Source organism: Epargyreus clarus, unplaced genomic scaffold (assembly GCF_041222505.1).
Source record: "Epargyreus clarus isolate Ecla_fem2 unplaced genomic scaffold, WU_Ecla_fem_2.2 ptg000011l, whole genome shotgun sequence".
NCBI classification, from domain to species: domain Eukaryota; kingdom Metazoa; phylum Arthropoda; class Insecta; order Lepidoptera; family Hesperiidae; genus Epargyreus; species Epargyreus clarus.
In genome coordinates, this window is record NW_027332219.1 from 4,312,100 (window position 1) to 4,327,661 (window position 15,562).

Below are 15,562 nucleotides of genomic sequence, written 5' to 3' on the forward strand. Positions count from 1 at the left end.
TGATTAGTGGCTAGTGCTGCTTATGGATATCTGTCACTAACCCCTGATAAAATCCTATTTGAGGTCAGCCGCAAATACGTCGCTACCCCTTTTTTTCTCTTTACGAGGGGGAAGCCTTCAAAAAGTACCCTATGTCGTGGGAGCGACACGGGGTTATGTGGGATTCTTACCGCAATAAACCCCTCCGATGCCGTCCTTGGCACTGCGTAGTGGACTCTAGGTTCTCCAAAGGAACGCAGCCGGAGTCCTCTTAGCCCCTCTTAGTCCTCGTTGCCCCATCGGGCTTCGCTCAGGTGAGTATGGCGCTCACCACTCCGTCTGGTGTGTACGACGGTATGCGACACATACAGTCGTCCTTCCCGGGGTCGCTGGCCGGGCGGTTCGAGCTACCACTCTTGCCACCCACAACCCCGGTGAAGAACCCAACCAAGAACCGGTTTTGAAGGTGGTAGAACCCTTTGTGGTTCGACTCCGGCGGCACCACCGCCACACCTATTTCTACCTAATAACAGCAGTGGTAGGCGCTGCTGTGTTCCGGTTTGAAGGGTGTGGTAAGGGAGACAGACTTTTCCGAGGCGTTCCAGCTTAGTCCTCAGGGGTAGCGGCGCATCTGTGGCCGACCTCAGGTAGGAATATCTAATCCTATCTGGAGTTGATTACAGATGTCCATGGGCGGCAGTAGCCACTTACCATCAGGTGGACTGCATGCTCGTCTGCTACTCTTATATAATATAAAAAAAAAAAAAAAAAAAACCCCGGAAGCCCCTTTTAGTCGCCTCTTACGACAGGCAGGGGATACCGTAGCCCTATACTGGCCACGGAACTACATGCAGAACGCCAGAGAACTAAGTTGAAACGCCTTGGATAAGTATCATACGAGGCAATTCAACTTAGCTTTCAAGGGTAGTCATGCATCCATTGCCATCAGATAGGACTTTTTAGGATTAATCACAGATGTCCATGGGCGGCACTGACCACTTACCATCATACAGAATGTGGTAGAACTCTTTGTGGTTCGACTCCGGCGGCACCACCGCCACACCTATTTCTACCTAATAACAGCAGTGTTAGGCGCTGCTGGTTTGAAGGGTGTGGTAAGGGAGATAGACTTTTCCTAGGCGTTCCATCTGAGTCCTCAGGTTTAGCGGCGCATCTGTGGCCGACCTCGGGTAGGAATGTCTAATCCTATCTGGGGTTGATTACAGGTGTCCATGGGTGGCAGAAGCCATTTACCATCAGGTGGACTGCATGCTCGTCTGCTACTCATATATTATAAAAAAAAAAACTTACTATCAACTTTTTACTATAAAGGAACATGCAGTCCATGTTCCTTTATAGTAAAATAGTTCTACGTACATAATAAAAAGCTTATATGTTGACATGTGTTAGTATCCTTTATGTGTGTGTTTTGACGAGGCGCTAAAACTGTAAGCACATAAGCTGATTACGCCTTGTTCGTAGTTTTAACTCGTGTGAAGAGATTATTTCTTGTTATCTTTAGTAATCCTTTTATAGTTTAAAAGGATTAGCTTTTAAAGGGTGCCTGTGACTTGCCACCAACGGTCACCCATCTTGCTTTGGACTGCACGTTGCTTACTTTGTAGGTCTGGTGAGAGTTACAAGGCACGATGTGCCTTGCACTTAGTACTTTGAACCTTTTTTTTTTTCACGAGGGGGAAACCTTCAGAAGGTACCCGGCGCCGTGGGAGCGACGCAGGGTTTTGTGAGATTTTTACCGCACTAAAACCCTCCCGGTAGCCGTCCTCGGCGCTGCGTAGAGGGCTCCGGGATCTCCAAAGGAATGCAACCGGAGTCCTCTTAGCGCGTTCCCCAGTCGGGCTCTGCCCAGGTGAGCTTGACGCTCGCCACACCGTCTGGTGCGTACGACGGTATCCACCTGATCCTGATCTTGTAATCCACCTGATGGTAAGTGGTCATTACCGCCCATGAAATTAAATAGATGCGTTAGCATTTTTGAGGCCTAAAACATGATCCTCTTACATGGAATTCAGTCGACTTTCACAACCTCCAAAACGTTATAACTGCTTCACGCTACAAATAGGTGTGACGGTGGTACCGCATTAAAGTCATCAAACTGAACTTCCCTAAAATACGGATTGTCATCGTCAACCCATTTTTGTACCATGACTGGGCACTAGTCTCCTCTCAATGTGAAAAGGTCCTAAGACTCAAACCTCTGACCTCCGTCTGAGAGGCCAGATTTGACCACTCGTCTATCCCTACATTTACCTACGTGTACTAAACACGATTAACCTGAAACTGCCAAACATCTGTTTGTGTTGAGTCTGTCGAGTTGTGTGTTGAGTTTCACGAGCCGTTGTGTTGAGTGACCGCTGACGACACGATGACGCGGTTCGCAATCCATTACTGTCCTACATTTCGACCTATCGGTAGAATAAAGTTATTCCTGCATAATCGATACTTTTGAGGAAAGCGATTTGAAATTTTTCGAGCACAAAATCAGCATTAACATTTTTCTTAATTATTGTAGAGGATTGAGACTTTCCCCAAGGATGTAAAATACATCCACTTCTCTATCTCTACATTAAGTACATACATATGAACAGGTACGTAAGTACACACGATTAAGCTGAAACTGCCAAATATCTGTCTGTGCTGAGTCCGTCGAGTTGTTGTGTTGAGTTTGACGAGCCGTTGTGTTGAGTTTGACCGCTGACGACACGATGACGTGGGTCGCTGTAAGCACTAAGCCTCTTAACTGCGTTGCAAGCTCTGGCTTATGTCAAGATTTTTTATTTGTGGCTTTTGTTAAGATAAATTTTGTTCGTCAAGATATATTTTTTTAAAGTCCAATATATAATTTGCTATTTTTATAACGTTATTTCAATATAGTTTCGTAATTCACTACTCAAAGAAAAGAAATTCTTAAATGTCATAAAACTTACTAATTTTATGTAAACAGTGCATCATGAAGATTATTACCGTCAAGAAATTACTTTAACGGCTGGACACGGGTCTCCTCTCAGAATGCAAAGGTTTAGCCCATAGTCTACCGCGCTGGCCAAGTGCGGGGTAATTTCTCGGAGAATATTTTTTAAGATCTCTCAAAGAGGTTTCCAGACTATGTTTTCGTCTAGGCACACACACTATTAGGGTTATTATAATCGCTATTTTATTAAATTGAAAATAAAGCTACTAAAATTCAAAATACACAAACTATACTCGGAAAAGCATATTAGCATTTCCATATAGGTTGAAAATGACTGACATATATCACGGATATTTTCAGCCCATGTTTAGAGCTATTGTTCCGAAACACAATGATCCGATTGTTCGTGCGCGTCGGATCTATAGATAAAATGATGGCTAGCCTTTGTTCTAGGCTGTAGTTATTTTTACGTGAGTTACTTGGAGTTTTCCGGCGTATTTTGTCTAAATAGTCGATCAGAATAAAAATTGTATATTTTTTTTTATTAATTACGGCCTTACACATTGATTAAGAAAGTCACACGCACTTCCGACTTTTTGAATCTTGTGTTTGCAACTATTTTGTATCTCACTTTTGAACATGGGTCTCATACCATAATTTGGAGAAGCCTGAAGGATTTTCTACCACACACATATAACACGCTTTACTTTTTACGGCTGCCGTGGACACAAATAAAATATACTCCATGAGTTTGTGTTCATAAATTAGAAAAAACAACTTCTACTACTAAAATACTCGCAAAAGCATGTTAGCGTTTCCATATAGGTTGAATATGACTGACATATATCACGGATCTTTTCAGCCCATGTTTAGAGCTATTGTTCCGAAACACAATGATCCGATTGTTCGCGCGTCGGACCTATAGATACAATGATGGCCAGCCTTTGTTTCAGGCTGTAGTGATTTTTGCGTAAGTAAATTGGAGTTTTCCTGTATGTTTTCTCTCAATTTTTTGATAAGAAAAAAATTGAGTATTAAATTGACTTTTGATAGAATTAGATTGGTAAGATAAGGTGGTAGATTGGTTTTTGTGATTAGACTTCGAAAGCATTTATTCATTTATTTCTACCTTATAACAGCAGTGTTAAATGCTGCCGTGTTTTGATTTAAGTTAGCAATAAAACTGTATCTGGCACCAGAAAATACACTATCAGAGGTGACTGGTATTTGAACCTCGGACCCTCTAAATGAGAGGCTGAGTTTCAACCACTAGGCAATCATTGCTTTTCACTGATGTTTTGCTGCGTATAACTGGTAATTTATTATGTCGTTCCTGTCTTATAAGTATATTGTATACCTTGTTTATAATACTGGAGCAGATGAGCATCCACCTAATGGTAAGTGGCTACTGGACATCTGTTATGCATGCCAGAAAGGGGATTCAGGATTAAATATTCCTACTTGAGGTAGACCACAAATACGCCGCTACCCCTGATGACGTATGACGACGTAGAAAAGTATGCCTTCCTTACTACACCCTTCAACCAGGACTCAGCAGCGCTTAACACTGTCGTTATAAGGCCTTCGATACTTATAACAGGATAAGTACTACAGTAGAACTACAAAAGGTTACCTTAAAAATTCCACGAAACCCACACAATTTTAATACACGAATCAAATTACGCGTGAATATTTTCAACAATTATAATTAACATTAAAACGGATTATAGTGTTGAATTACAAACAATACATTTTATTCAAATAAAGTATTTAATTTCATATTATTATAGAGAATTTGTAATTTCATTAATATATGCGTAAAATTAATCTGTAGTGATGCTCTTCAAAATGAACAAATTATACATTTTAATTTTATTGTTTCGAACAATAAAGTGAATTAAATTTATAATTAGTTTTTGTGTGAAAAATTGTTTGGCAGAATACATTTATGTATCAAAAAATATATCTTATATATAAAATTCTTGTGTCATAATGTTAGTCTCCGAAACTTCTCCGAAAAGGCTTTAGCGATTTTCGCCAAATTTTATATGCATATTCAATAGGTCTGAGAATTGGCTACTATCTATTTTTCTTATCCCTAAGTGATAAGGGTTGTTCACCATTAACATTTTTTTATGTATATGGCAACACAACGTTTGCCGGGTCAGCTAGTAGTTTATATATTTATTAATTCGCGAATTGAATTTATATTATTTTATGCACGTGCTTCAAAATTATATTAATTCTACTAAAAATTGCAACATTACGTCACTTAAGAGTAAATATTTTTTTTTATTAAAAATAGTTATATACAGATAGAAGTTTGGTTCCTCATTTTATATATACACTTCTGATTTTCTAATTTAAATCACGATACTAAATAAAGCACCTTGTTTCATCTCGTTAATCATATCTGCCGTAAAAAAAATACTTCCACCGCAAGTATAGATTACAAACATATTTTCACTTCATTGCGGAGGGTAATGTTGTATGTAGTGGATTGAAGACCAAGCACAAGTTATAGTCGTTGGATTTGTTTAAATTATGAGAGTGGCATATGCTCACAAACCTGTACCCTTACCATGAGTTCAAGTCCAAGTTCTGATACAATCCGCTAGGGGCGCTGATTGGAAATTGTATGGGCAAATACGTAAACAAATACCAAAACAGTCATATTTGTCAAAACGTAAAAACTCATGGTAAGGGTACTGTATTTGTTTTTTAGATATAGGTCTGTGCATACGCTATATTTTTAAGCAGTCAGTTTTTTATTCTTACTGTAATTCTCTAATTATATATTTTTACAAGCTGACCCGGCAAACGTTGTGTTGTCGTAAGTAAAAAATGTTAGGGTGAACAACCCTTATCACTAAGGGGTGTGAAAAATAGATAGTAGCCGATTCTCAGACCTACTGAATATGCATATAAAATTTGGTAAAAATTGGTAAAGCCGTTTCGGAGGAGTACGGTAACTAACATTGTGACACTTTTATATATAAGATTTACTTACTTATTTTTTAATATAATAATGACGCTTACCATTGTTTTTATTACAAATTGGACATTCAAGAAGGTACAAATTTAAATACTTTAAAAAATACTTTCGATATATCACCCATGAGCCATAGTGCAGTAAAAGTGTCTCGAAAAAGAAGCAGCTTGCATTTTCAACGTAATTAAGCAATAAATTTGGAAAAAAAGAATAACCAAACGTTGTACAGTATGGAGGGGTCGATTGGACCGAAGGTGAATTATTGAGTCGAAGTTACCTTCTTCTGCAGTCAAAGTGTTAACAGTTTTAAAGTATACTAGTGGTGCCCGCGGCTTCGCCCGAATTTTAAAGAAGTAATATGACATTCATAAAACGGAAAATTTGTACCTGTATTGGAATGACAGTGGTGCCATCTGTCGAAAATTGGTCTTACCAACTCTCAAATCCTCGTGGGCTCTTGGACAACAACTTTGCTAAAGATCATCACTTGATCAAATTCTATAACTACTTACGAATTAAAAATTAATTAAAAAAACCTTTTCCCACGGACTTAATTGTGAACCTAAACCATTCTCAAGTCCCCTTGAACACACGCAACAAATTTCATCAAAATCAGTGCAGTCGTTTAGGAGGAGTTCAGTGACATACACACGCACAAAAGAAATATATATATATATAAAGATTACTCATAGCTATACTAAAAGCAGTGCAGAGCATACAGTTCATCTGATGGTCAGTGATTATTACCGCCCATGAACATGTATAATTGACTCTAGATAATTAAGTATAGCTGTCTACACGAGGTTGGCGACTACCCCTGAGTAAATTGGAATGTCTCGAAAAAGTGCCGCCCTTATCTATACATTTATAAAGCATAAACAGATGAGGCGGTGGTGCCTCCAGAGTTAAACCACAAAAAGTTCTGCCACATTCAAATCAATGTATATCATCATCAACCCATTACTGTCCCACTGCTGGGCACGGGTCTCCTCTCATAATGAGAAGGATTAGGCCATAGTTCACCGCGCAGGCCATGTGCTTATTGGTAGACTTCAGATATCTTTTAGATTTTTTTTTTATAAATCTCAGGTATGCAGGTTTCCTCACGATGTTTTCCTTAACCGTTTAGCAAGTAATAATTAATTTTTAATACGCACATAACTTTGAAAACTCAGAGGTGCCTGGGATTTGAACCTCGGACCCATCGATCGAGAGGCCGAAATTCTTAACCACTACGCTGTCACTGCTACGTAAATCAATGTATATAATTAATTTATATTCATTAAATTCATTTCACATACAGTCATCATGTATACAGCATAGCATTCCACACGAAAGTCTCGCTCGAATCCCCCTAAACCGTATAACGATACCAAACGGCTGAATAACGGCTCATAAACGGAAATTGCAACGCGTCGCCCGTACCTATCTGTTGTAAATTACTTTCGGGGCACAACAAATATGCTTTCACGGGGTAATTTACAACAATTGACAACAACGTTTTTTGTGTGTTGTTGTTTTATAAGATATATTGTTTTAAAATGTACATTAGCCAGGTGAACGCATTATATAACTCGCCTGTCTACCTGTTGACAAACTTACCTGTATTAAATTACGTTCGTGGTACAATATATATGCCTTCACGGGACAATTTACAATAATTGAAAACAAGGAGTTCTACTAATATATAATGCCCCGAAAAGGGGAATAATGTAGTCTATATTACTCCCACAATATAGACGAATACAATGACAACCTCCGTTGTGAAGTAAAAATTAAAAATAAAATTAACGTAACCTAAATTCACTAATTTATTAGCAAACATCCAAGTACTGTCATCGTGTGTCAGACCTACAGTATGTTATTCTGCATGAAAGTCTCGCTCGAATCCCCCTAAACCGTATATCGATACCAAACGGCTAAATAACGGCTCATAAACGGAAATTGCAACGCGTCGCCCGTACCTATCTGTTGTAAATTACGTTCGGGCACAACAAATATGCTTTCACGTGGTAATTTACAACAATTGACAACAACGTTTTTTGTGTGTTGTTTTATAAGATATATTGTTATAAAATGTACATTAGCCAGGTGAATGCATTATATAACTCGCCTGTCTGCCTATTGACAAACTTACCTGTATTAAATTACTTTCGTGGTACAATATATATGCCTTCACGGGACAATTTACAATAATTGAAAACAAGGAGTTCTACTAATATATAATGCCCCGAAAAGGGGAATAATGTAGTCTATATTACTCCCACAATATAGACGAATACAATGACAACCTCCGTTGTCAAGTAAAAATTAAAAATAAAATTAACGTAATCTAAATTCACTAATTTATTAGCAAACATCCAAGTACTGTCATCATGTGTCCGACCTACAGTATGTTATTCCGCATGAAAATCTCGCTCGAATCCCCCTAAACCGTATATCGATACCAAACGGCTGAATAACGGCTCATAAACGGAAATTGCAACGTGTCGCCCGTACCTATCTGTTGTAAATTACGTTCGGGGCACAACAAATATGCTTTCACGGGGTTATTTATAACAATTGACAACAACGTTTTTTGTGGTGTATATATAATGTATTGTTATGTGATATACTACAAAAAAAAATATACATTAGTCACGTGAATGCATTACATAACTCGCCTTTCTGTCTGTTGGTAAACTTATCTGTTTATATTACGTTCGGGGTACAACAAATATGCTTTCTAGGGGCAATTTACAACTGTCCCTGTAGTTCCGGAACCAGAATAGGGCTACGGTATCCCCTGCCTGTCGTAAGAGGCGACTAAAAGGGGTTTCCGGGGTTGCGGGCGGCAAGAGTGGGAGCTCGAACCACGAAGGACGGCGGTATGTGTGGTCGCATACCGTCATACGCACCAGACGGTGTGGCGAGCGTCAAGCTCACCTGGGCGGAGCCCGATGGGGTAACGTGCTAAGAGGACTCCGGTTGCGTTCCTTTGGAGATCCCGGAGTCCTCTACGCAGCGCCGAGGACGACCACCGGGGGGGTTTTAGTGCGGTAAAAATCCCATATAACCCCGTGCCGCTCCCACGGCATAGAGTACCTTTTGAAGGTTTCCCCCTCGTAAACAAAAAAGGGGGCAATTTACAACAATAGACAACAAATTTTTTTGTGTTGTTGTTATAAATATATAATACATTGTTAAATAACGTATAACAAAAAATATACGATAGCCAGATGAATGAATTACCTACATAAATCGCATGCCTGCCAGTCGACAAATTGATGTGTTGTAAATTTGAGGTACAACAATTAGTATGCTTTCACGGGGTCATTTACAACACTTTACAACAACGTTTGATATCGTTACTGTTAGTGAAAAGTATCATCTATTTTAATGAAATATAACTTTCCTTTTATAATGTTGAATTGGCAAACGAGCATGCAGTCCACCTGATGGTAAGTGGCTACTGCTGCCCGTAGGTAACCAAACCCAGATAGGATTATATATTACTACCTGAGGACGGCTACAGATGTGCCGCTTCCCCTGAGCACTAAGCTGTAACGCCTTAAAGTATGTCTCCCTTACCACACCCTTCAAACCAGAACACAGCAGAGCTTAACACTACTATTATTACGGAAATAGATACGGTAGAGTAGAAATAGATGTGGTATGTACTCCACCAATGAAACCGTAATTGTATCCATTACAACCATACATCGCTCCGTATTCCAATAATTAATCCGGTTTCCGTTTGCATATTTAATGTAAATCATTAGCAACGGTATATATTTTCCGCTACTTAATAATTCAACGGTTCATAACATTACAATAGACTTCCTATTTGTATATTATCATGTATACAGGTGTCTGCCTATTTGTATATTATGTACATGTGTGGATATAAATGAGATCACAATAATTAAGTTAACATTTTTGTAGTTGTAAGTATTTTTTTTTATATTTCTAATGAGTTCGTATTATCTTCCTTTTGATTTATTTTTATAATATAGAAGTAGGTAATAAGCTCGCAGTCCACCTGATGGACAGTGGCTACTGCCGCCGATGGGCGTCTGTAATCAACCCCAGATAATATTAGAGTCCTACCTGAGGTGATTGACAGCGCCGGTACCCTGAGTACTAAGCAGTAACGCTTTGGAAAATAATGTCTCCTTACCACACACTTTAAACCAGAACACAGCAGTTAACACTGTTGTTATTACAGAAATAGATACAGTAGAGTAGAAATAGATGTGGTATGTACTCCACCAATGAAACCGTAATTGTATCCATTACAACCATACATCACTCCGTATTCCAATAATTAATCCGGTTTCCGTTTGCATATTTAATGTAAATCATTAGCAACGGTATATATTCGCCGCTACTTAATAATTCAACGGTTCATAACATTACAATGGGCTATGTCTATTAGTGTATTATGTACATGTACGGATATAATTGAGAGCACACGAATTATATTAAGTATCTTATCATTTGTGTTCTCTATCTTTTTTATTTCTCCTGAGACCATAATATCTTTTGTTTAATATAGTAAGTTATTTAAACTCTGATAATCTTGAATTATAGTGATTTATCTGTGTTTTTATCTCAAAATCTTAAATTTTTATCTGTTTCCGTACCTTGATTTGTTTCCAAAAAAAAAACTGTTTTTTCTTGTTACAAATCGATTGTCATACATAGTTATTTTTTTTGTCTCACTATCATCATCGCTGGTTATGTTCGAACGAGCGGACTTCACTTTAAGAATTTATCGTTGAGCTCTTAGGCATGAAACTTTCTTCATCGTATTAAGCGTATTAAGATTAATATTAAACACGTTTGTGGCACATAGCTTCGGAAAATCATCGTCCTGATACATGTATGTATCCAACTACATTTTTCGAATTTAAATTTCATACAATTTTTAATTGAATCACCCACAGTACCAAGTATCATCAACAATCGAGCGTGAATAATACCAGAACATCCAACGGGAAACAGCAACACGTAGTTAATTCTCCACACCGAAGAGACTTCTCATTAACGGCGAACAGACTTATCATTAACTGTTCGCTTCATCATTAAATGTTCCTCGTTTATCATTACCTGCTCCTGATTTATCATTATCTCTTCATTGTTTAGACACGGCTAATTTCTTGCTTGCAGAACTGGTTGTTAGGGCAATAAAGCAAATGAAATGAAAATGTTGTGGTGAATTTAATGAAGTTTGTTTTGCTGTTTGAATAAGATGTGTTTTCGGAACTCTTCATTTGTAAATATGTATATTATAAGCAGTGATAGCCTTTTTTTCCTTTTTTTTTTGTTTACGAGGGGGAAACCTTCAAAAGGTGCTTGGCGCCGTGGGAGCGACGCAGGGTTATGTAAGATTTTTACCGCACTAAAACCCCCCCGGTGGCCGTCCTCGGCGCTGCGTAGAGGGCTCCGGGATCTCCAAAGGAACGCAACCGGGGTCCTCTTAGTGCGTTGCCCCGTCGGGCTCTGCCCAGGTGAGCTTCACGCTCGCCAAACCGTGTGGTGCGTACGACGGTATGCGACCACACATACCGCCGCCCTTCCCGGGGTTGCTTACCGGGCGGTTCGAGCTACCCACTCTTGCCGCCCGCAACCCCGGAGGCCCCCTTTTAGTCGCCTCTTACGACAGGCAGGGGATACCGTAGCCCTATTCTGGTTCCGAAACTACAGGGACAAAGCAGTAATAGCCTAGTGGTTAAGAAACGCAGCCTCTCGATCGAGGGGTCCGAAGTTCAATCAGGCACGCACCTCTGATTTTCAAAATTATGTGCGTATTAGATTAGAAATTAATTATCATTTGCTTAAACAGTGAAGGAAAACTTCGTGAGGAAACCTGCATACTTGAGCGATTTATAAAAAAAAAACTCAAAAGTAAGTGAAGTCTACAAATACGCACTTGGCCAGCGCGGTGGACTATGGTCTAATCCTTCTCATTCTGAGAGGAGACTCGTGCCTAGCAGTGGGACAGTAATGGGTTGATGATGATGATGACATTATTATTGGCTATGCTGTAAATTCAAAACCCTTTACCGCTAAGCGACCCATGCTTAGCGGTTGCGAACATGTGAGGCAGACAAAAAGACTTGAGCACTTACTTATTGTTTCGTTTACTCAGTGTACTGAAGCAAACGGAACAGAGTATTGGATTTAGTAAACGTAACGTAAAATTGTGGGATGTTTTGAAATCTCGTGGTAAGTGTACTGGTTTAAAAGTAGTATTCCAATTTCTTCTTTGCTATTCCAATTACGAAACAAAGTAACAGGCTTAAATAAAAGCTAGTAACAATAGGCAATAATTTAGCAATTATGTCCATTCACGTAAACATAATTTGGAATGATGGGCGTTAGAAACTTTGTGGTGGCGATGAATATTTTACTTTCGCTCGGTCCCAAAGGCCCTAGAGGTCAAATGTTGCCCTTATAGTAAAGGTCGTTTGTCAAACGGATTGTAGGATAAGAAAATGTATTTGGAAAAAATGTTTTTAATAGCTGCGGTAATTTAGTGGCCCGTGTGACCATTATGATGCCAGTGTGCACTTTTGGGTTCGATTTTTTAATCAAGAAATATTTATAGATAACTATCTGACCCGGCAAACGTTGTGTTGCCATATAAATAAAAAAAATGTTAAGGGTGAACAACCCTTATCACTTAGGGGTGTGAAAAATATAGTAGCAGATTCTCAACCTACTGAATATGCATATAAAATTTGGTGAAAATCGGTAAAGCCGTTTCGGAGGAGTACGGTAACTAACATTGTGACACGAGAATTTTATATAGAAGATTATGAGAGAAGGTAAGTTAAGAATTTAAAATCTAAACAGTACATTTAAAATGAAGACATTTCCTTAAACATATCGCGAATTTCCATATAAATAAAATATCAAGTATTTTATGTATTCAAAATCAAAATTATGTATTTTGAATTTTTATGTAGGTCAGTTTAGATAATTTTTATTCGTCTGAGTGTCCGTGGCAATTTCAATACAAAATTCCTAAATACTATGAACACCGAAAGAGTGAATTTGCATAATATTGATAGGTGTTTTTCCGTTACCTGACAAAAGATGGCGCTACTAGTGCCTCTGAATCACGCTATCGATTTTTTTAAACAATTGACGAAACAAACTTAGAACCAATCCCACCCATCCAGCTTTTGATTGCATCCGAAAATGCTTAATTTCGCACATTTTGTTTACTCTTATTTACGTATGTCACGTCATACGTCAAATAAAACGATCGACCATCATATACATATCTGTGTAAACAAGTAAGAATAGTAATGTATAACATAGAATGGATATCATAAAATCAGAAATAACAAAAAAAAAAAAAAAATTCAAAACGCTCGGAAAAAAACAAAAACCTTTACATAACTATTGCATAACTGTCAATAGAACCGGTCCAAAGGCCCGAGAGGTCAACTGCCCTACAGCCCTTATCCGTAAAGGTCGTTTATCAAACAGGCGGGGATAAGGGAAGGTACTTCAACAAAGTTTTTCTAAGCGTTTGAGTGTAATTCCTTTTCTTCCGTCAAAGAAATGTTTGGCGACAAATGGATGGAATTGTTTACGGAATCGGACGTAGGGTTTAAACCCTTAAGGGCTTGTGACGTATGTATTGTTTTTAATTTAAATGTGTTTAAATTAATACGAACGGTAGGAAATGAAGTGAAAATAAACGAAATGTATACTTGAAATGCAAATAATATACATTATTTAAAATGAAATCAAAAAATATTTGTTGATGGTAGAACCCTTCGTGGTTCGACTCCAGCGGCACCACCGCCACACCTATTTCTGCCTCATAACAGCAGTGTTAAACGCTGCTGTGTTCATGTTTGAGAGTGTGGTAAGAGAGACGTACTTTTCTGAGGCGTTCTAGGTTAGTCTTCAGGCGTAGTGGCGCGTCTGTGGCCGACCTCAGGTAGGAATATCTCCTATTTGGGATTGATTACTGCTGTCCATGGGCTGCAGTAGCCACTTACCATCGGGGGAACTGTATGCTCGTCTGCTACTCCTATATTATTTAAATTATACACATTGACTTCTAAATATTCAAAAAATGTAAGACGTAATAGAATGCCTTACCCCATTTCAAAAGTTCAAAGGTTTTACATCAGGTTTGACGTTATTAAAAAAGTTTTCGTGTTTTCCGACAGGTGAAATTAAAACTTAATTGGGAAGTTGTAAAAACGTTTGTTTTCGTAATTGTAAATCATCATAAATAGGAGCTTTGTACTCGTGAAATATAGGATTTATGGTTAGGGAGATATAACTGAGTTCTAACTTGGTGCTCATGGATTATACGTATTTGTAGTTGATCTCAGTTAGGAATCTAATCTTATCCGGAGTTGTATTTCCCTTGCCTATCAAACCGAAAGTCGGCAGCGCTTAACACAGCTGTTAAGCCGCACTAATTCTTCACCAACAAACACAAAGTCTTCACCATATCTCATAATAGGCATAGACCCAAACCAAAATCTAAATACATTTTGGTATCCATCTGACCGGGGATAGAACCCAGAGCCCTCTGCGCGTCGGACCGGTATGGTGAACTCAACATAACAAACGCTTAAATAAACGCTTTCTACACTCACAGCCCCACACTAGGATTCCCTGTGTCGTGGGTGCCATGGACACACACGACAATACACAAACCCAAACCCAGACTCAGAAACAGAAATAAACATTCATCATTAAAATATCCGTCTGGCCGGGGATCGAACCCGGGACCCTTTGCGCGTCAGACCGGTATGGTGACCGCTCCGCCACGCGGGTCGTCGTGACCTTAACATGACCATAAACTCTCATAAGAATAAGAACTCAAACGTGTAGGTCACTACGCTTCCTTCGAATTACATCAAGAAACAATTAATTTTTAATACTAGAAAATTCTAGTTACCTATTTATTTCTATTTATTCGCAAACATAGCACGTAGATAGAATTTATATGTGAACGTGACACAATTATGCAAATTAAACTCAGTACGTGAGGGTCTCTTATATTTTAAACGGATGAAATTGTAATATTGTGACAGGAGTAGGTATTAATTCAAGTTTACAAAGGTTGAAGTTGTGAAGAAGCTTAGCGTTTAAAGGGAAGGTTCTTCTTCACCGCCGCTTCATCACAAATTCAGCAGGACGAAAGTGTGTGATACAAAACGTCTTTTGTAGGTATTAATTCAACTTTACAAACGTTGAAGTTGTGAAGAAGCTTAGCGTTTGAGAAGAAGGATCTTCTTCGTCCCGGCTTCATTGTCATGGCCAAAGAGAATGATAAGTGTGCCCACTTAGTACATATTACTTAAACGACAAAAAGGTTGAAGTAGTGAAGAAGTTGAGGATATTATAGGGGAAAGGATCTTGTTCATCACTCAAAGTTATAAAGAAGAAGAATATGCTACGCTTTTAGCGATGAAGAAGATGTACTTTGCCGATATTAATTATACCTTAAAGTGGTAGGATTTTCAAGAAAACAATTGTTTTTGAAGTACGCCTTCACAGTCTCTTGTCTAAAGCACCCTTTAAACTAGATCACGGCAGATTAATACTATTAAAATGCAGAAATATGTGTGACAGGGGTGACTTCGAAGTCGCACCACGTTTAAAATTATTTTGGACTTTGCAGAGACCCGTTATAA